Source organism: Pezoporus occidentalis, unplaced genomic scaffold, assembly GCF_034315485.1.
Source record: "Pezoporus occidentalis ecotype Australia unplaced genomic scaffold, CSIRO_AGI_Poc_V1 ctg38, whole genome shotgun sequence".
Lineage (NCBI taxonomy): Eukaryota > Metazoa > Chordata > Aves > Psittaciformes > Psittacidae > Pezoporus > Pezoporus occidentalis.
The window spans coordinates 4,480,550-4,507,146 of record NW_026915702.1 but is presented as its reverse complement, the minus strand read 5'-3'; the positions used below and the strand labels follow the sequence as shown (position 1 = coordinate 4,507,146).

The following is a 26,597-nucleotide window of genomic DNA, read 5'->3' as shown; positions in this document are numbered from 1 at the left end:
GGAAAATACTCTCCCAAAATAAAAACAGCGAAACAGCAACAGCAAAAGGAGAAAGAAAAAAAAAAATAGAAAAAAAAGTTACCATGAAGGAAAGAATAAAAGCATCTTTGTGCTCAATTGGGCTATGAAAATTATCTCCAGTTGTACATTGATCTTAAAAATAGCATGCTAAGGAACAGTGAGCTCAGTTTTTGTCTGACTGCTATTGGTTTTACAGTAGAGTGTCTGCACTTATTAAGTTACCTTACTGATTATAGCAGGCCAAATTGGAAGTCCATGAAAACAAATGGAAATCTTTCTCTATGTTCAGTTTACTTGGAACCAGTTCCTATGCCAATGTAAGTAAAGAGAGAAAAGGTCTGATATCTCACAGGCAGTAATTTCTTTGTTAAACTTCATTAAAGTATCTCCACTCTGTACTTACCTCCTTCTCCCAAAGTTTGGGTGTCCAGTTTGAAGGAAAGTCATGAAATTCCTTCTAAGATAAATGTTAATTATTACTTAGCAGAAACCTCGCCTGCTAAGGTCTGCACAATAGTTGAAATATTTGCTATAAGTTTCAATTACAAGATAAGGTGGACTTCACATTGTGCACATTCTCTTTTATTTAACTTTCCTGAACATTCTAAGAGAGTTTTGAAGAATTATTTGAGAATTTATGTTGTTCTTATTAATTTCTCCCTCCAAGATTTCAGAAAAGATATACAAAATTATATGGTGTTATCCATAAAATCTGTATTTTTCTAACACTTGAAATAAGTGTGAGAAGAACAGTACAAAGAAAGAAGTTGGCGTGGTTAAGAGTTAGCTTCATGGTCTTGTTATCTGTGAATCTGGGAAACATTTATTTTAATAAATCAAATTTTGTGTCTTTTTTCTTGTTAGCAGTGAGAAGTGAGTGTTCAAATAAAATCCCAAAGTTTTGTGGGTTTCCTGAAGCTATTAGAGCATTTGAATTTACACTTCCATTGGTATGTGCATGATAGATTAGTCATGCGAGTCTTAGCAAAAAAAAAAAAGTTGTGAATTTATTCCATTGGACATGGTGTAGGAACACACGCTCTTTGAGGATGAAGCACCATATGTTTGGTTTGCTTTTTTGTTTAAAAAAAAACAAACACAACACAATGTGCGGAAAGAAACAAAGCAATGAAAACCTTAAGTGGATATTGAAATATGGACAGTGGACTGCTGTGTTCCCTCAACCACCATGCTAACTTTCCATAATTCTGTCATCATACAGCTCACAAATGGCAGCATTGCTACTTTAACTGTTTCAAATACTTGTTCTCTAGATGTATCTTTAATGAAGGAAGTATCTCTTTTGGATGAATAGAAGTAGATATTTATACATCTTCTGGGGAAAAATGCGCAGAACTGAGTAGAAGTCTCGGCAATCCTTACATGTTAACTTTCTCCGCTCACATTTTGCTAAGGTGCTGATGACAGAGAGATACAAATTCTTCCTAAAGTTTAATAAAGGCTTTGTACTGGTCTATTCATTCATAACTATAACTTAGGATATTATATTTCAGGAGATTGTTTAAACACTAATATATGGGGGTAAATCTCTAGTAAGCAGGCTTTTGCAAAAAATGTGGAGTATAAAGATGTCAGAGAAGTAAGGAAATATCTTGTACATTCATTCTTCTTTCAAATGTCACTCTGCAACTCTTTGCACAATGTTTTCTTGCTCTTATGTTAGAGCAAAAGCCCCGCAAGTCTAAATTTCTTTGTTGTTCTATTTGGAATGCCAGTTGCAAATGGTATTGTAGTGCAAACAGATATAATGAGTTTTATGACAGAAAGACTGTTCAGATAACACAGAATCAGCTGCAAATTGTTCAGTTTTTGCACCAGCTAGTTTAGTAAACAGGGAGGAAAGACTGAGAATCACCAAATTATTGTTTGAACAATAGTTATAACTGGTTTTCTAGACTTCTGAATTCTGAGGTTTTTGTTGTACTTTCAATTTCACAAATAGGAAAACATGACATGACATGGGTAATAACAATCTTTTTCAGTCAGCAAACTGAGATACCTGAAGAAAAGATACTCTAGATGATATCTAACTTCTCAAAGGGAAATACAATTTAAAAGAAAGTAGTTAAAATGATATTTTACTTCACAGAATAATCTGTAGGCTTATTTTTTGCTTATGTGACAGCTTTCTACCACAACTGAGAGCTTCCATGAGCATTTCACTGGGATATGTTAGGAACAAAGAGCTAACATGCTGGTGTGAAAAATGTTGGCTGTTAAGATTCACTAAAATTTACAGGAAGATTATCATATGTACAGACCAAGAGATATCAGCTTCCATAAAAAAATATTTCCATTACAAAATCTGTCTTTCTTTGGTAACAAAAGCACCACGTGCATCGGCATACAGCTAAGTGATTATTTGTGCTTCGTATTTCCATGCTTTCAAGAATGACAGAAGCCTATTGATGTTATCCACAGTAGCCTTTTGTGAATAGATGAGTATGAATATCTTAGACATGCTAGATCTGTCTTACTGTTCACAGGCTATCAGATACAGAAAAGCAACTGAAATATTCCCTGTGCTTCCAGAAGCTTTGTAGTTGTTTGAATAAAAGCGTTTCTGTAACTTCTGTTACAAACATCCCTAGTGTCTAAGTCACAAAGTAAAATACAGCTTCCTCTGTTTGACACTAGAACCTTGGATTTAGTACCAGACTAAGACCCTTAGGTGTCTAGTTTTTACTAAGTCTTCTAAATGACTGTTACAGTGAAGAACCTATGGTTTGATTCAGTTTCCTAAATATAAACCTCTAGAACCATTTGCAGTGCCCAAGATAATCAAAATATGTATGCAAGGAGTTGGCAGATATTACACAGGAGCTACAGAATATTCATGTCCTTCTGGATCAATGGCTTGAGGTCCAACAGGATATTCCTGGGCATCTCAAATATTACTGGAGGTCTACATTTAAGAAATTGAACTGAAAACCTGATTAATACAATGGTGCTTAGAGATCTGTTAAGGTGACACCAAAGTAGATGTTCCAGGAATTTAATTTGAGGTAAGTCAACTCAAAATTTAGGTATACGTGTGTTCTTGCTTTCATATTAATTTCATGCTGGAGTTCCTTTTCTAGACATGAACATCTGATGTCATTCAAGCTGCACAAGGTAATTCTGCATTGTTGATACTCTAGAAGGTAATTGATTCTCCTAGGAGTTCTGCACTGCACTTGTCAGCAGCACCTGAATGCTCTGATTCAACAGTTTTCCATTACAGACAACCGATGTCTGCAGTGGTGTGTGACTGCTTTTTGGATCCCCCAGAAATCACACTATCCTCTTGCAAGTAAGGTAGGTGTCTTCTGTAGGCTAGACTGTATTCCTTCCAAAGCCATAGAGATACCTGATCTATGCTATAACACCTCATGCAATACTAAAAGTGTTTGTTTTGGATACTGAATCGTGCCACTAGTTCATACGAGTTGTTTCCTGACTGCACTTATTAGACATTAGCTTCTCCTAATGGGAGCTTAGATGTTTAATTTAACATATGATACTAATTTTAGGTGTCTTGATCTAGAGCTGAATTTCCTTCTACTATGACTAACCCTTACTTTTCTGTCAAGGACTCACTCTGATTTCTATTTCTCTTAAACATGTGTAGGATTAGTATCCTTCTTAACCATTCCATCAGAAACATATTTGTTGTAGCCAATAAATGGATGGGACCCAGAAGAAAGAAGTATACATGACAGATCAGGCATTTTACTGTAATTAAGTGATATCTCTGTTGTATAGCCACAATGGTATAATTGCCCTCCTAGAACCATCAAGTGATAACGCCCCATGTGGACACCCTTTCCAAACAATGATAGAGTGATTTATTCTTTTTTTTTTTTTTTAATGATTACACTACATCCAAAGAAATAATTACTCTGGAGGAGAGAAATTACTGTATCAAGGCAATGTTTATGTTGACACAGAGAGTTCATGTGGGAGTTATACTAGTTCAGCAGCAATATAGCCATCCTGCTGTAATTCTCCTGGATGATGTCCCTAAACAGGCAAGTCTGGGAATCTGGCATTTCTCCTTGTTTTGAATAGGATAGAGTTGCTGGTAGGGATCTATTAGGTTGGTGGTTTCCCTTTCTCCATTCCACGGACAGATACATTGGAAAGACAATTTTAATGGCTAGAAAATTGTTCAAGGAAATATTCTTTCAAGGAATAATATGTAAATGATTACTGATTTCAAGAGTTTTTCCTTTACCTCTGTATCTTGTGAAGATTTGAGTGGGCATCAGTATAATCCGAAGGTCATCTGCTGATGTTAGAAAGGTCATCTTTTTGTCTGCTGGTTCAACAAAAAAGACAAGCTGTCCTTACAAACCTTGCTATGTGCTTAAGTTCAAAAAGAAGGATGAAATGGATAATGCAAAATAGCTAAAGTGGCAGAGGTACATATGGGCAGTAAACATAAATATGAATGTGAATATGAACTAAATATAAACATGATGATCAATAATGCAAACACATACTACATTTATCTTTGCAATATTGATTTCAAAATAATGATAAAATATTGATCTAATGGGGGTCATACAGAATCACAAAACCACAGAAACTTTGAGGTTGAAAGAAACGACTGGGGAACATCTGGTTCAGCCCCCCTATTCCAGCAGGGCCACCTAGATCAGGTTGCCCAGGCCCATGTCCAAGCAGCTTCTGAACATCTCCAAGCATGAAGGCTGCACAACCTCCCTGGCCAAGCTGTGCCAGTGCTCAGTCATGTCCATGGCGGAAATCTATTTCCTGATGTTTAGACGGCATCTCCTCTGTTTCATTTTGTGCCCACTGACTCTGGACCTGTCACTGAGCACCTGTGCCACTGGGCACTGAAAAGAGCCTGGTTCCAGCTTCTTCGCACACTTCTTTCCCCTGAGTCTTCTATTCTCTAGGCTAAGCAGTCCCAGATGTCTCAAGCTTTCCTCATAGGACAGGTACTCCAGTACCAGTACATCATTGTGGCTTTTGCTGGACTCTTTCCATTATGTCCATACTCTTTCTAGTATAGGGGAATCCCAAACTGGGATGCAGTTCTCCAGGGTCTCACCAGTGCTGGCCAGAGGGGAAGGAGAACCTCCTTGTTGCTTGTCATCTTCTAGGAGACCGAACATATGTTTTAAAACATATTTAAATAATCACATTTAGGACCGGACATGCACAACTATCTCAAATCTGCACAGCATTGTTATGTGGGCAGTTTTGCATACTACAAAGAACTGGTAAAGCCAATAGCATCTTATTTAGGATTTTTATTGTAAACATATATGGCTAATTATAATTCACACACACTGTTCTTTTTCTTTTTATTATTTAATGACGTTAACCAGTCTGGCAATGCCTGTTCTGATTTGTTCCATTTGCAATATTGCAGACTGCATGATACTTATAGAGATTATGTTACAGTTCAAGAAGCAAAAAGATGTGAAGCACCCCCTTTCTAGATTTACCAAGTTAGCATATTTTTCAAACAAACCACTTTGAAAAATAAATACTGTTTGATGTCCATGGTGAGTTTAAATGAAAGTCAGCGTGTCTGAGATGGTATCTTTTTACATGGAGAAACATTAACTCCAAAGGCACTGGAATGAGCACCATCAATTAAACTAAAAACCACCTGCAGGGTTAGACAAAAAAAAATAATAAATAAACAATCAAAGGTTGATTGAGATGCAAATTGAGACACAAAACAAAACAATTTTTTAAAAATCTCCATAATGATGTATTTAAACATGTACCTAGATGTGCCTGAAGATGTGCCAGTCCTTCATCTGCACATTATTGTTCCCTAAAGTCACGTAAACCACAGAAGTTTCTCATTCTCCGTTGGCTGCATTTAACAGAAACAAGCACTAGCTCTTACTCAACACAAAGAAAGATGAAGCAAATAGCCTCTTCTCTCAGTCTTGATTTCTTTTTTTTTTTTAATTCAGTTATTTGAAGAACCATGTCATGTTTGTACTGAGTGTCATGACATCCAGTTTATAATAAGTATTAAAATCTCTGTGGAGAATGAACTTCATAATTCCATAAATGAACCTCCTGAAATTCCGTCAGCTTGGAAATAGCCTGTTTAAGTGTAGGGGAGAAGTTGAAATTCAACCATCTGCCCATAAATTTTAAAGATACAGTGCTATTAACTGAAGGAAGTGGGATTCTGTCAGGAACTAAAGCCACTATAGCAACATCAACTTTCTGACTTTGCTTAGTCAGATTATAAAATAGAGATATTGTCTGACAAATTATAGTATTTTAGGCCAGTATGATATTGGTAGTGTAAGTGAAGTTGAGGAGGAGTGAGGTGGCACTTGAGAAAATAACGGTGACCTTCTTAGTCCTCACACTGTGTTACTCAAGAGCAGACTGTAGTTCACCCTTGCAGGTACAAAGCTTAACTGCAATGCCATAAAATGTACACTTGAAAGATGACTAAACATGTAGCCTCAAGCTCAACAGTACTTGGAACACTGAGATATTAAGTTTTTTTTTTTTTCCTGATAATTTACCTTATGATAGAATGTCTATTAGTAGCCCATTCTTAAAATTACATTCCTTAGTTTCAGTAGAAAGGATGCTAATTAACCTGTAGTTTGTAAGATTCATGAATCGACATGTAATACAACCTATTTAAGGTATTTTTCCTTGAAAACCCCTCAAAACCATTCTTGCGTGTGCTCTCTCCTACACCAGCCAGATACTTACACATGCTTCTTGTAGATCCAGTTCTTATAAAGAAAAAAAAAAAAAGACAGTGGTGGTGAAATAACAGGAATAGGGTTATCTCTGTCAGTGGAATAATCCCAGATCTCCTTTCACCACGCTCTTCTGCACTGATTTATGAGCTCTGTGTAGAGCCCATGTCAAACAAAGTTACAGTAATACAGCGAACTCCCAAGAGGTAGTAGCACTGTTGAACCCTGCAGACCTTCACAAGAAGTGTTTTCTAAGGTTCTGTACAGTTGGTGTCAGATTGAATACATCTGGGATATATTTAGACCAAGTTTGCTTCCAGCAGAGCTGTCCAACTGTTCAACACTTATTGAAAATCATTCTTATCCTTGAGATAACCGTGATATATTTATCATTCTCTAATATATGGAGATCCATGAAAGGGATTATGATACTGTGACAATTAGGAGAAAAAAAAATAAATTAGATCCTCAAAGTGAATGCTGAACTGAGAATGTAAACTAAAATGCTGCTTATAAGTATCCTCTAAGGACTGTTCACTATTTTCTTATGCGTTTAATTTGTTGGAGATGTCATTACCTTCAATAAAATGAAAAAAAAAAACAACACCAATGTGCCATATTACTTACAAGCTAAAAAGGGGGAAATCTGTCTGCTGTCCTCCCTCAGAGCAGATGGCAGCACAGAAAAACATGCAAGTTCAAAGGAGAGAATCAGCTGTACTTGATACAAGGCTGTAGTACTGCTCTTTGAACACTGAACAGTACCACAATTTCTTGCATTATCAAGACCTTTATTTATTTCTTCTGAAGTGTCCCTTACTACAGCGAGTAGTTTGTGCAATTTAATCCATAATGTATAACTTGTTCTCTTGTTGTATTCAATTGCTTTATCCCCTGAATTATTATCAGGCAGAAGAGAAAATTAACATGGCAAATACAGTCACTATCTGTGAAGTTAAGGCAAAAATATATGCATTTAGTATACAGGAAAGAAGTAGAAGGAGCTAGTAGATGTGCTCTATGTTGAGTTAGAATTTTGTTGTTGGGGGTGTTTGGTTTTTTTGGTGTTTGATTGTTTGTTTTATTCTGTTCAAAAATATTCAGCCTTGGAAAGATATGTAAAGGTTCTATCTTTTAAGTTAAGCAAAGTAACAAATACAGGGAGATGTGTAAGCAGTAGAACATGTTTCAGTTTGAGTTTTGTTTAAATCCAGTCCTCAAGGCAGAGTTACTCTCTGCAAAGTTGGTATTGAGTGTCTGGAAAAGAATGTAACTTAAAGAAGAGTGTGCCTCACATGCTGATTTTAATCTATTTTTCCATAGCAGGTGTGAATGCAAATAAAAAAGGTTTATATTTGAAATAAACCCAGACTTCACATCTATAATTTTTCCTTCACTGTAAAAAGTAGTCTGTGAGACCTCCAAGTGCTTACAGGAACGCAAGTGGAAGGAAAATCTATTAGGATGCTGATACCTGAAGAGCAGTAAAAGAAAACTTGTATAATGTAACAGATCTAAAATATCTTTCTCCAAGTTTGGTATCCATTCTTGCCTGACTCTCTTGACTGCTTCTCCCTGTCTTCTGAGAATAGTTAATTCTCCTCACAGAGGACTTCTTCAGGCTTCACCAAGTCTTCTTCAGCCTATATTCTGCCTTCCCTTTCATTTGCACCAGGGCCATTTTTCTCACCTTCCCCTCAGTTTATGGGCTAGCTGTCTTCCATACTAATCCACCATGATACACACAGTACTCTTCTGCTAGTGCCCCTTTCATCCTTAGTTATTCTGCAAGTCCATAATAAAAATTGAATTCTGTTCTTCTGGAAAGTCTGTTATCAGGAGAATTCTGATTTGTGAAATACTGACAGCTAATGTCTAATGGCTTGTAAGTATTTCATTGCAATGATTTGAATGCTTTATTGTTTTGAATTGTTTCATGGTGAAATAATATTGGATGGGTACAGCAAAGCTTTAGGAGAAATAACTAGGAAAGCTTGAGAATTAAAACCAGTATGAAGAAGCAACTTAAACCAGTGAAAGGTGGAAGTGTAAAAAAACCAGAATTCTGGGGACTTTGACTCACTTTTCTCCCCATAAAATATTTACCTTCATGTTAGCTAAGAGGCAGTGCTTTTTCTTCCAAAAAATACGAATATCCAGCAAAAGTGTTTTCTGAGCTCCTCTCTCATACTAGAAGGTTCTTGTAAAACCTCCAACTCTGTAGAGTTGGAGGGCCTTTAGCAGTGAACTTGAGCAACACTGAAAGACTGGAGAATCTCAGACCCATGATGTCCAGAGCGTTAAATAATTTTGATGGGAAGCTGACAGTTTTTAATTAAAACTAATCTATATATATCAGGGGCATTTTACAGATAGTGTCATGGTTTAAGTCCAGTCAGTAACTCAGAACCACGCAGCCGCTCTTTCACTTCCTCTACTTTCCTCCCCCCTACTCCCAGGGGGATGATGAGGAGAATCGAAAGAATGTAACTCCCACGGGTTGAGATGAGAACAGCTTAGTAACTAAGGTATAACACAAATCACTGCTGCTACCACCAATAATAATAATGATAAGGATAATAGCAAGGGAAGAGAATACAACCACTCACCACCTGTTGACCAATACCCAGCCTGACTGAGTAGTGATCTAGCCCTTCCAGGTAATTGCCCCCAGTTTATATACTGGGCATGACGTGCTGTGGTATGGAATACCTCTTTGGCTAGCTTGGGTGAGGTGTCCTGTCTCTGCTTCCTCCCAGCTTCCCCTCCTCCCTGGCAGAGCATGAGATGCAGAAAGCCCTTGGTCAGAGTAAACATTACTGAGCAGCAACTAAAAATATCGGTGTTATCAGTGCTGTTCCCAGGCTGAAAGTCAAAAACACAGCACTGCACCAACTACTAAAAGGGGAAAAAATGATTCCTACTGCTGAACCCAGGACAGATAACTATGTTCTTACAGCATTTTGTCGTTTTTTTTCTGGTATTACTATATGGTTTCAAGGGCAATTAATTATGACTATATCCCTTTAAACTATTTTGCCCATAAAGCTTTCAGAGAATTTTACATCATTCTAGGACACTATACATCGTTTTAATGACTACTGAACATGATATTTTAATATGTTAAAACAACTGTCTTGACATCCAGAATTTGGCACAAATCCTGAATTTTTTTTTATTCTGTAAATCTCATGCTAATGAATTATTAAAAAACTAAATTTGCATTGCAGAATATAGGTGTCTGAAGCCATGTAAGAAGATGCTTTCTATGAGTTTTTTGGTCAGTGGTAACTCTTGCACCATGTACTGCTCCTTCCTGCTATATTTTATGTAACCAAATCACAAAATAGGTTTGCCTGTTCTTTTACTTTTTTTTGGGGGGTAGGATAAAGTAACTATTAGTTTCAATCTCAAATACTTGATTTTCTATTGCTTCCATATTATTTAAGACATTTTCACTTGCCACTTTAACTGAATATTTGGAGTTTTTTAATTAAAATTAGTATGTTGAATAGATAGACTCTCAAATGCTCTTTAAAAACACTTCTTACTAAAAAAAAAATCTAAAATTAAATATTTCATTTTAGAACAGTTAAGTGTGCATTTCCTGTGCACCTCAATTTCATATTAAAGATAAAATTATTCCTTCAGTGAGATATTGAAAAAATAAATCTATGCCTGTTATTGATAGAAAAACTGGAGAAATAGTTATGTTCACTTTCTTGAAAAACAGTATAGCAAAGGATATTTCATTTTACTCTTCCATATTATCTCCTTTCAGATTAATTTTTTTTCTGTGCAAATTCAATAGCAAAAAAAAACAGTGGAAATTAAGACTTTAACATGGTTTCTAGCCGAAACAGCCATTTAAGACACAGGTTTAAATCAGCTGCTTATAGCTGGAGAGAAAAGAGACAACAGGAGAGTTTCCTCCATGCAGAATTTGCCAAGGCATAAACATCTGCAAATACTGAAAATACTTTAGACTGGGCATCCTCTTATATGAACACAACCTGCTAGACTTCTGAGTTACATGAAACTATTACAAATTCCTTGGTGGAAAGGAAAAAAGAAAAAAAAACAAACACCACTACCAACAACAAAACAAAAAAAAATAGAAAGAAAAAACAAAAAAAAGCACAACAAAAAAAAAAAGGGGGGGGAGTAAAAAGACATCACAGCAGTTTCAGAGAATCATAGAATCATTTTGGTTGGAAAAGACCTCTAGGGTTGAGCTCAAGTGTTAATCTAACACTGTCAAGTCCACCACTTAGCCCTAAACACCACACATCTTTTAAATACCTCTAGGGATGTTGAATCAACCACTACCCTGGGCAGTCTCTTCCAGTGACCGACAACACTTTCAGTGAAGAATTTTTTCCTAATAGTCAATCTAAACCTCTCTTGGTGCAACTTGACGTTGTTTCCTCTTGTCCTATCACTTGTTACTTGGGAGAAATGACCAAAACCCACCTCACTGCAACCTCTGTTTAGGTATCTGTAAAGAGGGATAAAGTCTTCCTTCAGCCTCCTTTCCTCCAGGCTGAACAACCCCAGTTCCCTCAGCTGTTCTTCATAAGACCCGTGCTCTAGACCCTTCACTAGCTTTGTTGCTCTTCTTTGGACATGCTTCAGCACCTGAATGACTTTCTTGCAGTCTTATTTCACTCTCATTGTGTTGTTAGAAGTATTAAAAAATCAGAGAAGAGTGCATTAGACATTGTGTTAATATCCCTTGGTGGGGAGTTTCAAGCAGAACAACTTCCTGTCTGTTCTTTATGTGGCAAACGTGATTTATGAGCCTTCAGATTTTTATTTTTATCTTTCTATTTTTAAACTCATATTCTCATGAATCCCTGAAAACAATTTTGAATTTTATTAAATACAGTACTACAAATAAATGTCCTTTTAAACACTTGTAGTGATTTAAAACTTAACAACAAAAAGAACAAGTCATTAGAAACAGATTGAGAGTAGAGACCAAAGATAAGAGAGAGACAGAAATGAAAGCCTCTGACCTGATACTCAGCTTATCGCAGTCAGCAGTTCTGGAGCTAGTCATACAAATATTAATCCAAAACATTTTTCCTATGTATTAAATTACATTAGAAATCAGAAGACATCATTTAATGTGGCATGGTTATTTTTAATTCTAACATAGCTCAGCTATGAAAACATCACCTGTTTCTTTTTAAAACTAGAGATGGCCTGAAGCTCAGGGTGGGACACTGAATTGTACAGGAAGTTCTGGGCTGGCAGGCAGGAGGATACATAGAAGAAATGTTGAATCCAGCGTTTTGACTGAGATTAATAATATCCATAAGCATGGACTTAAATTCAAATGTCGCAAAGAGTAAGAAGAACATGAGGATATCTGGATATAGGGGAATATGAGGGCAGAGAAGTGGGAGAGGCTGCTTCCTGTCATTTTTAATAAAAGCTTTGAAATTTGGAAGGTGTTCTCCTCTGAGTGTGAAATGTACATAAATATATTCTTGCTTTGTCTAGGCAAGTCTGCACCTAATGGGAGTCCACTTTGCGCCATGGACCTTGATCCACAGCCCTAAACTTTTTTGTGTTTTTTGGAAACTTGTTTCACAAATAGCACAAGAAATCCAGTCCAAAGGTGGACATCTGGGAGTGGTGTCCCGTAGCACTTATAGGTGACATTCAATTGCCTGACAATAGTTAGAAGTTGACAATAGCTAAAGTTAAGTAAATAACCTAGCCCCTGTAAGTGCTGCTTTCTATACAAAAGTCATAGAAAGAAAGAACTATGTTCAAATGTTAACTTGGTGTAGGCAGTTCAGTTTAAGTCAGACTACGTAATACCTCAAATTTAGTTTCAAATTGTTTGTTTCATGAAAATTAACTGCTACTGGTTTGGTAACTTGAAAAACATCATAAAAGGAAGTTTTCAGTGTGGTAATGCTCTAAATTCAAGTTTAGCTTACATTTTATTCGTGTGTCATTAAGAAAACCCATTTTAACCATGTAAGTTACTAACCTGTTTTCAGTTTTCTAGCATTTCTAAAACAATAAAAGTATGGTGATTAGAACAGTAAAATATATTTTATTTTTTACATTAATTGTGATTTGCAATTAGTCTAAAACTGTGATTGCAAGGAATTTTAGAATGAAAAAATGTATTTCAAATGATGGAAACAATTTTGAAAATGCATTAAGAATTTTTTTTTTTTTTTAATCTGTGTTTTAAAGGAGAAATACTGGCTTTATTATAAATGTTTCAATTCAATAATGAAATTGTTTCAACTGAATAATTTTGCCAAGTGCAATTTATACACACAAAAAGAAGGAATTCAATATCATAAATAAAAGGGGAAAAAAATGAATATAGTGGTACTGAAATATTTGAATCAAGGCAATATCCATTTTCCTGTTGAATGAAACTTTTGCTTTTCAGCATTGTAATTAATTGCTCAGTTAGCTTATGAAATTTAGAAGGTAAAGAGTGGCTTTGCATTTTCTAAATTATAGGTATAGAATTTTTGTCTTTTTTATTTTATTTATTTTTAACCACAGACTGCATGCACTGACACTTCTATGCATATTACAATTTATTTCTTCACTGCAGTGACAATATGAAGAAAATCTAGCTACTTGTGCTGACAAAAAAATGCTTTATATATATGCAAACATGCATTCTTATGGTGCACATAAGATCTATATTGGTTACAGGATGCATGGCTGAAATCTGGACAAAAAAGACAGGCCACATCTTTAAATCATTATGGATTTTTATTTCTTAAATGTTCCTTGAACTATCAAAAGATCATCTGGAGGACCACACAAGGTTGGGTGTTTAAGAGATTTGGAGATCATAGAACGAGATTTCTAACTGCTTCAGGCTTTGAAGATTTCTAGTGATCTTTGACAATTAATCCCATCATACTTACTATCATGAAGTATGTTTTAGAATAGTATTTTACATGACTAGATTTACTTTTAATGGACTTCTTTTTCCTGAGGAAAAACTTTAGGTGCAAGTAGCCAAATGTGTTATGGTCCTGTATTAAAGATTTAATGGTTCTAGTGAACATTTCAAAGCATCAAAAACTTTACCTGACTTTTAAATGTTTAAATGTATTTTAATGCACTTAAACTTTATGGTCTAAGATGCTTTGCTTCGCAGAGAGGGTTTTTCAGTGCACTGTAAAGTGTCTTAATGCATGCTGGGCTGTAGCGTGAATATATTTATTATGAGCAAAGAAAGACAATTATTAGTGTCAGTTCAGAGGAGAAAGTTCTTTGATTAATTTCTAGGGCCAAGTGTAGTCCTCGGTCACACCCAGACAACCTCTGGAGGCAGTCACACGAGCACATTAGAGCCAAGGAGCTGGCCCTTTGCTTCCAAATGGATGAGCTCACCATACAGTGAAGTCTGGCCTTTCAGCAGCATGCAAAATTGGGAACACAAATTGTTCAGTGTGCATCTTGCAAGACTAAAACTCAGATGTGTTCTTAAGGCTTGAGGAAAGGAAGAAGTTTAATGAAACCTGTCAGCAGATTATCCCATTCTAAATATTTGGAGCATCAACCTACTTTACATTTAAGGCTGTGACAGCTCCTAATTTTCAAGTCCCTGGGAAAAATAAAGGAGGCAATAAGCAGGACATGATTTATGTTTGTTGTTTTCAGTTATTTACTCATTTATTACTATTAGAGGTACACCACATCCTGGCCACCAGTCCTGAACTAGAAGGAAATGTGGGATGTCACAGATGTGGTCCTGGGCTGGGATTGAGCAAGCTGGGGCTTGTCAAGTGCAAATTGCCTGCCCTTGCAAGCAGGACAAGGGCTGTGGTCTCCTTTGGTCCCAATCATAGTCCTGTATCCAGGTTCTCTGTGGGCAAGCATTTATGGTCTTACCTGTGAGACACACTGAGAGGCATTGTCCTGGGTTCAGCAGTAGCAGTCATTTTTCCCCTTCTTGGTAGCTGATGCAGTGCAATGTTTTGACTTTCAGCTCGGGAACAGAGCTGATAACAAGCGATGTTTTGGTTTGGCCAAGGACTTTGTGAGCCTCATGCTCTGCCAGGGAGGAGGGGAAGCCAGGAGGAAGCAGAGACAGGACACCTGACCCAAACTGACCAAAGAGGTATTCCATACCACAGCACGTCATGCCCAGGATGTAACTGGGGGTTAGCCGGAAGGGCTGGGAGACTGCAGGGTTGGAGGAGGTATCGGTCAGAGCTTGGTCGGGCTGGGGGGGGCGAGTTATCGGTTGGCTGGTGGTGAGATGATGTATTCTCTTCCCTTGTTATTTCCTTTATCATTATTATCATTGGTGGTAGCAGTAGTGATTTGTGTTATACCTTAGTTACTAAACTGTTCTTATCTCTGGGAGTTGCATTCTTTTTGACACACAAGATGGGGGGGAAGTGAGTGAACGAGTTGCCTGACTGGGTTTAAACCACGACAGGCATGGGATAAAATCTCAGTTCTGACATGATTTCCTGAAGGAGCAAAACAGAGCAGCAGGGACTCGACTACCCAGGGGAGACTGTGCAGGAACTGTGTCAGCTCCTGCTGTGCTGCCTTCTTTCTGCTTCCTCTGTCAGGGAGCAGCAGGAGACAGGCTGGTCCTTAAGGGGACGTGAGTGAGGAGCTGAGGTTGACCCCAGAGCTGGCAGAGCAGGGGCCTGGGCCAGGCTGGCACATTGTTCCATGGGAGAATGGAACAGGTCTGACCATGAGAACCGTGGTCACATCCCATGTGGAATGGCCGTGCAGAGCTGTGGGGATGGAGATGGGCCAATGCCAGGCCAGGATATCAACCACTTCTTTTCAAGAACCCTTTGTACACCCATTTCTTGCCACGCCCACCAGCCCCCATTTATCCAAGTCTTAATGCTCTATATGCAGAAGCACAATGTGTCTTGCAGTCATGGTTGTCCGATGTGTTGTTACTACCTGAAGAACTAACACTCGACACTTCTCCTTAGTCCAGATGCTACTGTAAATTTACACACGGTTTTTACCAGTTGCAGCTAACAATTACCAGGTGACCGTTACTTGAGAGCACCAAAAATTGAAAGATCAAAGATTCAGTTTTGGGCATTGATTCTCCACCACACACACATATACCCAGTCATTTGTCACCTGTTAGCATTCAGTTTAAGATATTTTAATATTTTTTTCTCCACCATCCCCTCAGACAATGACCCCTGCTTGTTATTTATTTCTTTTCCACAGTTTTTTTCACAGTTCCAAGACTCAAGACACCTACTGTCTTCATCTGACTTACCAACATTTCCGAAGGCAGGAAGCAGCCTCAAAATAGGTTGTGAATAAAATATATAAAATATCAGGCTGCATAACTCTAGGTGATAGCTAATGGAAAGAAAGATAAATCATTTCACTAATCATTTATTTACTTTTACCATCCTTAACATAACTGACATATATATAGTGGATAAAATATTTAATTTAGGCACTCCTTAAATTCAGGATGCCAATTCTTTCTTGTTGATCTTCCTTAGATGTATTCAATATTGTCCTATACTAATTTCAGCCAACTTTTTTTCTTGAAAATCATTTGGCATTACACTTCCTCTGTGAGAAATATCATAAGAAATCTTTATATCGAACTTCATATATTTTTCTGGTCTGTGCCTTTTCTTAACAGTTTATGGTTATTCTGTGGTTAAGAATAACTTTTGTACTCTACTAAGTGTTAAAAAACAGCAAAAAGGGAAAACTGTTATGCTTCTGGAACGTTAATCTGTGCAAAAGTCTGAATATCCTTAGTTTAAAACTATGGTTTTAGAACAGGAGCTCTTACTGATGTATCTAAATTAGTATTCCTCATGGAACAATATTTACTTTGTATAATTTAGGGTGTTTTACTCTGTAGAAATCTTTTTTCTTCTATTATTTTATGTATTTTCCTTTCTTAATTATGGCTCTGTGAAAGTCACAGAGCTGTACATTGTTAACAATGCATATTGTTTTATGCTGCTTTTGTGTGTGGATGTAACAAGGAAACCTACTACTTGAGCTTGTCAACTACTCTGAACAATTTCATTGCCGTTTCAAAAATTTGTAAAGCAAATATAAAAAAATCATGTTGTTTCACCAATGATTCCTACTACAGGGGATTAGTACTGTTCTTTTCCATGCTTAACTGATATAAAGAAAATACCTTGGCAACAAATAAACTGTTGCTAAGAAATGTTACATTAAAAAAAAACACAAAAACTTACAATATATAATATGGTATCTGCAAAACTATTTGTTAGTGATTATAAATTAAATAATAGATAATAAGTTATTACCTAACGTTAATTTTACGCTCATCACCATCTAATAAGGATGTCAGGGAGTAAGGAAACAAGCAAATAAGCAAGCAAGCAAGCTTGGGAAGGGAACTAATGTTGTTTCGTTTTGTTTTGTTTTCCAAAACCGTCTTTTTGAAATAATTCATAATGATATTTCTTTATAATTCCAAGAAAAAACACTACAAGAACTGCACAGCACAGCAGCCTCTCTTTTTGTTTGATAAAAACATCCAAACTGTCAAAGTTCTCTCTGGTCATTCACCAGGCAGCTGTGTTTGGATTTCCATAGTGATTCCACATATTGAGAAAAGATCTTGAGTTTAAGGTACCTCTAAACGCTGGATGTTTCTGTGACCACTGACACGTTTCCTGAACACAAACCCTCCAGTCCAGCTGACTTTGGTTCCCAGGGTGTTCAGGCCTTCCAAACTTCTGCAATAGCTTAAGCACAACCTTTCCAAATTGCTCTGTCCCTCATTTTCTATCCTTATTCTATCCTATCAATTTAGGGATATGTGGAAAAGGGCTGGAAAGCCACAATGACTATGGGATGATTAACACTCTTGTCATGATGATTGTCATGATGCTGCGATCAGATAACAATACAAAAATAGCACTGATAAATAACTGTGTAGAAGAGAAATGCTAACTTTGCACGGATTATAAATTATCTGTTCTTTAGACTTATCAAGTAGAACTAGACAAAAGAAACATTCGGAGCTCCTCCAGTTTGAGGCCAGTTGTTAATGGTGTACCTCAGAGGTAACCTTGGGGCCTGACTGGATGTAGCTGTGGACAAGCTGCTTTAGCAGACCTGTCTTGAACAGGGTGATTGGACAAGATTACCTCAAATGTCCCTTTCAACCTATAATATTGTGTTATTCTGTGAATACCTGTGTGTGAGTGTGCCTGAGTATACACATGTACATATACACTTGTGAATATATGAATATAAAACCTCTTTATTTCCCAATAATACTTCCTTTTGTGCTATAAACATAGTTTTGGACCAGGTTTTAAACTGGTATCTGCTATTTTGAATGCATTAATATACAGGAACAGAAGAACTTCATGGAACGTTGTATGAAACACCTGGAGTGCAGTCCAAGTGCCAAGTCCCAGAAGGAGAAGGTAACATACATATATAATTGTACACCCACATCCACACAATCTTTTCACAATATGGAACACATTTTGTTTGTATCTGTCATAGCTACTGTATGTTAATTTTTTTCATAGTATGTAATAAGAACCATTGCCTTGAGTTGATTACTGACTGCGGTCAAACTTCCTGCTACTGTTTGCAAACTAAAATTAAACAGGAAAATCTGAGCCCTCTATAGATGCATATGCAAACATATATATGCACACACTTTCAGGAAGACTAAATTGCAGATGACTTCTGAATGAAGACCACCTCTAATTCAACATAAATCCATCTACCTCTGAAATATCTTCGAGTACTTCAGTGTTAACTCTTTCCTTCCTAAAACAGCTTTTTCACACATTAATCTGAAGACCTCCAACAAGGTAATGACCATTTTCAAGGATTTTGTTTCTTGCTACCTTTTCGTACCTTCTGGCTGGTGTAAATAGCAACCTCTGCAACCCAGTTATATTTATAATCAGATAGGACTGATATTCAAAAGCCATCTGGACATGGTCCTGGGCAACCTGGTGTAGACGGCCTGCTTGAGCATAGGGGCTGAGCCTTACGACCCCCCCAGAGGTCCCTCCCAACCTCAACCATTCTGTCATTTTGTGCTTGTGTGTCTGCCATAGTTAATAATATCTCTTCTGCAGTTTCCTGCCTTGTTGCAAACTTTTCCTAGATTCTGGTTGGAATGAAGGGAGGGTCGTCACTGTGCTATGGGAAAAATCAAAATCATTAGCTGGTGTGAGTTTTTCTAGTTACAGCGAGCCAAGTGAATTACGCCATTGAAAAGCTGAGTTTAGAGGGTGAAGTCAACTGTCCATTGGTGATAAGGAGACAAGGGAATTAACCTCTGGTTCTTCAAGAAATCAAATTAAAATGTTCACCATGCTGTTAAGAAAAGAGAATGGAAAGGCAAAGGAAAAGATGGCTGGAGGAGTCAGTAAAAAGAACAACAGTTTGCTTAAAGAACTGGTGAAAAGAGAAAAAACAGAAAAAAAAAAAAAACCCTACAGTAAGCACTGCCTTGTCTATCATGCCCAGCCATGACTTGGTCATGTCTAGCACCCAGCTGTATGAACGGTCATAAGTAAATAAATCCTTCTGTTTCCACTTGAAGTACACAAAATCAAACTGGTTTGTGACCTGAAATACAGTAACTGTAAGGTTTTCTTAATTTATCCTTCATCATGATGGATTACAGAAGTATTATTTTTGGACATTGCTTTATTTTTACTCTGTACTGTGTCACTATGACATAGGAAAAGAAACTCCATAATAATAACAACTGTATATACCTTAAGTATTCCACTTGAATCAAGGACTCTCTTAATGTGTGGAAATATTTGGCTCAGCAGTCAGCTTTGGGTGACTGGAGAGGGTGACTGGAACCCAGCTAATTGCACACTACTAACTGGGGGTAGAAGAATGTTGTCAGTTTGATTGGAAATTGAGAAATGAGGGAAATTTTTTCCACAGTTCAGAGCAAAGACTTCTGGTGTAATCATGACCATGTGTCTTGCATGTCCTGTTTTGTCATCACCAAAGATGATTGCAGCACACCATGTGGCTGCAATTCATTGGAAGCATTGCCAGTGGCCCATTCTAAAAGTCACAAACCCAGTGTAGTAAATATGTAGGAAGAAGCAGGTGACTGTGAGGAAGGAAAAAAAAACCAAACCAACAGTCCCAGACAGCAGAATTACAGGTACACTGATGGTGCCTGAGCACCTTGTTGCAGATGACTACAGCTGTTGTCCCAGAGTGGTTTTGCCACATGAAGTCATGCTTTCTGAAAGGGTTGTGGTAGTAGTGACCCACATTCAGTAAGTAAATATATAAATACAGTTTTTTTCTAGCCAACGCAATAAGTTGTAAGTAGCATTAGGAACACACAAGTAAAAAAGAAAACCCCCCAAGTTCAGTCTCCATATAGAGGCAATGATACAGTGAGCTTCTTAACATCTTTCCCCTAGCTATGCATGGTAGTGGGCTGTTCTAGAACCTCTCATTTATACCAGTTTTTGTGTTAATCAAACATAACATGAGCATTTTTCCTGTGTGTTATTACCTTTTAGCTAGATCATCATTCCCCCACACAAGTGTATAATTCCTACATATATTTGTACAGCAAATCATATTCTTTCTTCCTTCCACACTTCTAGACTAAAGAAGCCATATAGTTTTAATTGTTTTGTAAAATCAATTCTTTGTTGTCCTGATTCCTTTACTGTTATTTCTCATGTCACATTACAGTCTTATGCTTCTTCACAGTGTGCAATGTACAACTGCATTTCCATTGATAAGTCCAAAAGAACACCTAAGAGAGAGTCTAAAAATAAATAAATCCAAGCACTATCTGTTATCTCTGTCTTCAGTATCAATAATATTTCTTGATTCTCTGTAGCTAAAATTCACAAGTAATCTTGGCCATTGTGCTGTACTCATCTCTGAAATTCTTATCTGATCCCAAGACCACATCTTGAAGAACTTTTTAAAACACCCTTCCAGTCCAATTCAGCACAACTCACTGTCACCTCTGCTTTTCAACAGTTTATTACCTATTTTAGATTCAGGCTAAACACTTTATCACCTCCTTTGACTAGAAAACCTGTCATTTCACTCAGCATATTAAACTAGTGACTTTCATAACCATACACTGCAACTTATCTCATTTCCCACTTATTTACAAATTGTTAATTATCACTTATTTAGTAAATGACATTGCTTTTCATTTCAAAGCTTTTCGATTATGGACTGTCTGATCTACAAAATGCTAGTACAGTGATAAAGCATTTCCTTCAGATTTGTGAAATACTGATGGAAGATTGAGCAACTTTATGCATTCATTTCCTGTATTGTCTTTCTTGTACATAGGCACATGCCAACTTTATTTTTTACATCTGTAATGCAAAACATCCAGTCTCATATTTTTGGCACAATCAGACTTTCTTGGTTTTCTTTCCACCATAGATATGATAACTCAGATTTTCATATATCACCATAGATATGATAACTAAGAGTTTCATACATTTTTTCCGACACTCATTTTTTTTCAGTGTTCATCTTTACATTCACATTTGGTGTAAAAAAGAAAAAAAGAAACTGACGCTAATTTGTTCTTTTAGTTATAGAAAGAGATAAATATTTATGCCATACTACCATTTAGAAAATTTTTCTTAGATATCTTCCTACAGCATTTCCACCTCCCCCACTCCCCTTACTTTACACTCTCCCTCACCCTTATTTTGGAAGCTTTTATTTTCCATATTATTGCCTTTCTCAATTTAAATCTCCTAATCCTTTCTTGAGCACTGACTGTTGATCACCAAAATACTGCTTCGGAAAGTTAGGCCATGACCTAACAATCCTCTCCCTGCTTTGACGTCCTGATTTGGCATAACATTTTGCTATTATAAGCAGTCACACCAGGATATGAATGCCTGAACTCAATATTAAAAGAATAATTGTCAGACAGAGACAGTCAGAGTGTGGTCACAAGCATGTTTAAGATCCTGTGTCTATGCAGTTCTGAAGTCACCTTCATGTCCATAGACATCACACAGTCTTTGACATGGGGCAACTTAATAAATATGTAGATATGCCCAAATATTTTCTTCTGTACAAGTATTCAGATTAGAATATAAAGTGTTCATAACAGCTGACACTCATAGCATGGGTATGACAGTATAAGAAATTCTGATATTCAGAATAGATCCACCTTGAGCAAGGGCAGCCCCTCAGTAAAGTCTAAGATACAAATAAACAAGACCCGTCAGTATTTTTAGTGTTTATAAATTGAAGAAGTTTTAAAATAAGCTGAAGTAGGCAGTATTGCACTTTCTGTGGAGAATTCAGATAATAAAATTCTTCTTTTCTTAGAAGAATCCAAGAATTTACCCCCAAACTGTCCTGATTGGAAGAAGAGGTGGCTTATAAAGTATAACACTGTTAATCAGAATTATCTAGACATCAAATATGTCAAGTCTAATTATTTTTTACAATTCTTGGTTTATTATTTATTTTACAATTTTTAGTTTTTATTCTATTAAAAATAAAATCTTGTATTTGCTATCCATTAATGTACATTCACAGGCATATTTTAAGTTGGGCAGTAAGGCAATCATACCATTGATTCAGTCAGGGATTCTAGACAAGACAGGCCCATTATCTGGGCCCTTCTGACCTCAGTGGACATAAACCTTCACCTAGTAATTCACAAAGTCAAACCCCTTTCAGCTATGGCAATCAACTCACAGCACTTCCCGTTAACATTTATGGCCCACTGATATTTATAATTGGGTCTGTGAAAAGGGTATGAGCAGTCAGTATGTGGTGTTTTTTCAGAAGGAACACTTCTTACAGTTTATATTTTTATTTTAAGGTTTTAGAAAAAACACGTTGTTTTCTTATAATTATTGACAAAAATAAAATGAAAGGAGAACAAAAAAATTCAGAGCAGAATCTTTAGCTAACTGAGGTTGAGTGTGACATTTATGGGAAACCATCCAAAATAGTTTTAAGCTTTTAGTAACTCCAGTGTTGTTGCAAATATTCATATGAAGATAGTACTTCATTTGGCGGTGATCTTTGAAGTAGAGCACTGATCTTTGGCAGAAGCTAAAGATTTCATTTGTTTTAACATTCTCAATTGAGCACTGAATCACTGCTGCATTTAAAAAAAAAGAAAAAATTGTACCTCATTTTTTGTTAAAACACATTTTATAAAATAATATGGAAGCCAAAACACTGAGATAATTTTATGTTGAATGTTTTCTGGCTGTACTTTATGCCTTATAATACCTTAGAGAGACATTCTTATAATCACCACACCTCTGTTTTTGCATTCTGGCTCACATCAGATGTATGTGAGGAGGCAGGATGTGCTAAACTATAACAGGCTGAACTTACTTAGAAGTTTGTTCTGAGCTGATTGCACTCCTTACTCTCAGAAAACTGCCCTAAGAGAATTGTCAGGTGAGGGTGCTTTAAGACAGATTAAATGTTTGCATGTTTCACTGAATTCTACAAGCCAGAATTCCTACAGCTTGTCTTGATTTGGCAGGACAAATTCTGACAATTCCATCTGTGAAAATGGTCCTCTATAAACCTTCTGTCAAACTAAAAGCTGCTCTAGAAGTGCTTGACATCTAGGTAATTTTGATTAGCAATGTGATACTTTATAAGCCACCTCTTTTTCCAATCAGAACTGTTCTGGGGTGAATTCTTGGGGCACAATGGCCCATATATTGATGACATTCTGCTAGAACGACAAAGTATCTTGAAAATAAATAACAGAATCACAGAATTGTTGGGGTAGATCTAGTCCTACTTGACTAACAATATTAAAGCAGGTAGCCCATGGCTTTGCATAGCCACGTCTTGAAAATCTCCAAACTGTCAGCCTCCCTGGGTGATAGTCCTGGTGAAAAATTCCTGATGTCTGTTCCTCCCAAGTTACAGTCTGTGGCCCTTATTATAGTTTCTGTTACTACTGAGAAAATTTGGTTCCAATATTATCTATAGCCTTCAAGCAGTCATGCTTTTAGATGGTCACTTGCATTCCTCTTCACCAGACTCAATAAGCACATTTCCCCCAGCTTTACCTTGTAAGAAATCTGCTGTTGGCTTTCAGCATCTCTGTAGCTCTACACTGGATGATCTCCTGTTTCTTGACATGCTTCTGGAATAAGAAGGCCACAGACCAGGCACTGTATTGTATCAGTGGTCTCATCATTACTAGAGGAAATACTCAATCTGCTTGCCATGCTTCTTTCAATATAGTCTGGTATGTGTTATTCTGCCTCAGGTGCAGAGCTTTGCAATTCATCATGTCAAATGAAGAATGAATTTTATGTTGGTTCATGATGAATTTTATTTTGGTTCAGTCCTTAAAGTCCCTGTAGATTGAAGCACCCGTTTCCACAGTTGGGCATCACGGAACCTTTCATTGAGGGTGTCATCTAAATTACCATCCAGAATTTTGATGAAGTTGCTCAACAATACATTCCCCAATATCAGCTCTGGGGTACAGATATCAATACTTGACACCGCTGAGATGAACCCAGCAGTCCATTTAACTGATGTTTTTATCAGTGTTTCTATCAGTACTGATTTACTGATCACGAAAACATGTTCCAAAGGGCTCACCCAAAAGAAGGTAAGCTAAAAGAATATTTTTCTGGGGCTCATCCAATGCAAAATGACAAGTTTTAAAACTGATTGTGATTTTGAAAAATAACTGGATGATTGAGCAGGTAATTTTTGTTTTCTTTTGTTGTTTTGGTTTTTTTTTCTGGTTTTTGTTTGTTTTTTTGTTTGGCTTTTTTTTTTCTGTAGTGCTGTTCCGTAAGTAGCATTTCTGGGGGGGGGGGGGGGGAAGAAGAAGTGAGAAGTCTGTTCTGTGGAGCAAAACTGTTATGCAAGGTGAATACATCTCCTAATGGAGGAAGATCATGGCCTACTCATATATCTGAACTGCTGCTGGGAAAGACAGGATGCTTGTGGCAAAATATTAATTCTGTTCCTCTGTTTTTGGTGTGAAGATTAGAGAGTCTAAGCCAATTTGCCTATCAAATGGCACCCCCTCCTCCCAAAAAGCAAACCAAACCAAAACTCACCAGGTATTCTGTAACAATAAATCCATTACTAACTGATGTTTATGAAATTACCTTTGTAAGCTGACCAACCAATGTATAACCAAGGAAGCATCAGGAAAATGAAATGCTTCCAAGCAAGTGTATGGCACTGTAGCATGATGAACAAATATCTCACAAAGCTTGCTTATTGTCAGGGACATCACACAGCAGTGCCTAAGTTCTCTGCAATTTCTCCCGAGCAACAGACCCTTACCACAAATCTAGCTGGGGAGAAGAAGATTCATGGTTTATTTCTTAATGAACGGCAGGAAATAATATTCCAGACCCAAAATTTTGATTCTGACAGAAAAATGGGCTTTTTGTCTTTACAAAAATAGTATTCATTGGCAGTTTTGGCTGGCTAAAGGCTAGCAATTATGTGCTTTGATCTTTATGTATGACACCTTTAAATATATACTGTGTTTCAACAGACGTTTCAAAGCACATTTAATCTTATGTCTCTTCCTGTCAATCCAATACAAAAAAAACTTCCTTTCACAGGACAGAGCAGAGAGTGAACTTGTTTGAGCCTTCTTTATCCCTATGATTTCCAACTCCAAAAGGCCTTATGATACGGAGTATATTTCCTAGTCCAAACTGCTACTATGATAGAGAGATGGAGATCTTCCAAAGGAAAAATAGCCAGAGGAGCAAGAAAAATTACAGGCTACATACAATCCTGGCTTTGTTCTAGAAGGAAAGAACCTCACCCACCTTTAGGCTTTGTACAAGAAAGTAACAGATTGTCTACATTTCATATGTGTATGCATACATATGTCACTTCTTAAAAAACAGGTCATAAGAAAAACAAGATATCATATTTAACACATTAGCACCACATGCCATTTCAGACAGTGAGATAAGATAGCATGGTGAGTAGCCCTAACTGTTGGTATTTAAGCTATTAATCATAACCTCTCCTTTCTAGAAGCATGGGGGAAAAAGTCAGCATAGTTAACATATTTCTCATGCATATGCTAGCCTGTACTTCTGTACTGTAAACAAGCTATCTTTCCAATACCTAGATTTGATCCACTGTGTCTTTTAATTTCGTTGTGGATTACAGTAATCAGTGGCAGCTGCAAAGGGAAACATTATTTTCATTATTTCGGATCAAACTGAAAATAAACTTTAGACTGTATGTCATGGAATAAATTAAATCTCTTGTACTTCAGATTACATTCAAACGTGATACATCAATCACACCATCTGTGTATTGCAGGCCTCTTTTCCATCATGCTCCTTGGTGACCTTTCACTGTGTTCAAAGGATAATATAACAAAGTAGCATTACAGAGATCATCTTACATACCTCTCTTATTCTATATTCTTGCAATCCAGTGCAATGAAAACATAGTGTAAATCTAAACCAAACACACCTAGATTAGATGTGTTCAACATATCAACCACTGGTTGGGGTGATTAGGAAACAGAATTTTAAGAACACAAGGTACAACTTGTGTAAACCACTAATACAGTTGCAGTGAAATTTCAGTATTCGGAGTTCACAGACTCATGCGGAGGTACATGGAGTCTAAGGCCTGATTTTGGTCTGAGTGCCCTTTTGCAGCACAGTCACAGTATTTGAGATGGTAGTGTCTTTCTTCCTTCCATTTTTCAAATCAGTGGTCTCAACAACTTATTTAGCTCATCTCCAGATTTTCCTACTAAGACCTGTATTTCAGAAACCTGCTTTCTAGAAAATAAATAAAAAAAAAAAGGGGGGGGGGGAGGGAAGTAAAAAAAAAAAAAAAAGGCACAAT

General features: G+C 36.9%; 1 long non-coding RNA gene across 2 annotated transcripts in view; it reads left to right on the top strand.

Annotated features, from left to right (window-relative positions):
• Positions 1-260: 260 nt before the first annotated feature.
• LOC134170573 (uncharacterized) overlaps positions 261-26,597 on the top strand; it is a 52,243-nt gene continuing 25,906 nt past the window's right edge. For both annotated transcript variants that reach the window (XR_009967314.1, XR_009967313.1), the window contains exons 1-3: positions 261-338; positions 3,123-3,185; positions 18,101-18,175. This is a non-coding gene — a long non-coding RNA (uncharacterized LOC134170573). The remainder of the gene's footprint in view (positions 339-3,122; positions 3,186-18,100; positions 18,176-26,597) is intronic.